A 488-nucleotide genomic window follows, 5' to 3' on the forward strand; every position below is an offset into this window, starting at 1 on the left:
GTTTGGAAGCGGGGGGTGGGGGTGGGGGGAGGCCCAGGGAGGGTGATTCAACCACTCAACCACTAGATGTCGCTGAAAACAACAAATCCTACACACTGTGCCTTTAATGTCCAAAGTCAACAAAAGCTAAAATGGGTCTAATTTGACAGATACTGAGCTGAAACTGAATGTGGTTTCAGCTGAAAGTTCACAACAAATGCTACTACTGTCAGATCAGAGCTTACCTGATGATGCCCACAGTTTCTGTTAGCAAAATATCTCATGAGCCACTTGTTGATAATCTGAAAATAGGTTTTGATGCGAACATGGTTGTGAAGTTTATTTCAGGATATATTTAAAGGTTAGAAAGTTTGGTTTTATAATTTGCGTGTACGCCGGACTCTTCAAGGTGAGATTTCTGTTCAAAGTTTTAACATTTAAGATGGAGCGTTTCCGGGTGTAAACCAAGTCCTTTCAAAATAAAAGCAATAATTTTCTCTGTTAATACA

The sequence above is a fragment of the Austrofundulus limnaeus genome, unplaced genomic scaffold (genome assembly GCF_001266775.1).
Source record: "Austrofundulus limnaeus strain Quisiro unplaced genomic scaffold, Austrofundulus_limnaeus-1.0 Scaffold28, whole genome shotgun sequence".
In the NCBI taxonomy this organism is placed as follows: Eukaryota; Metazoa; Chordata; class Actinopteri; order Cyprinodontiformes; family Rivulidae; genus Austrofundulus; species Austrofundulus limnaeus.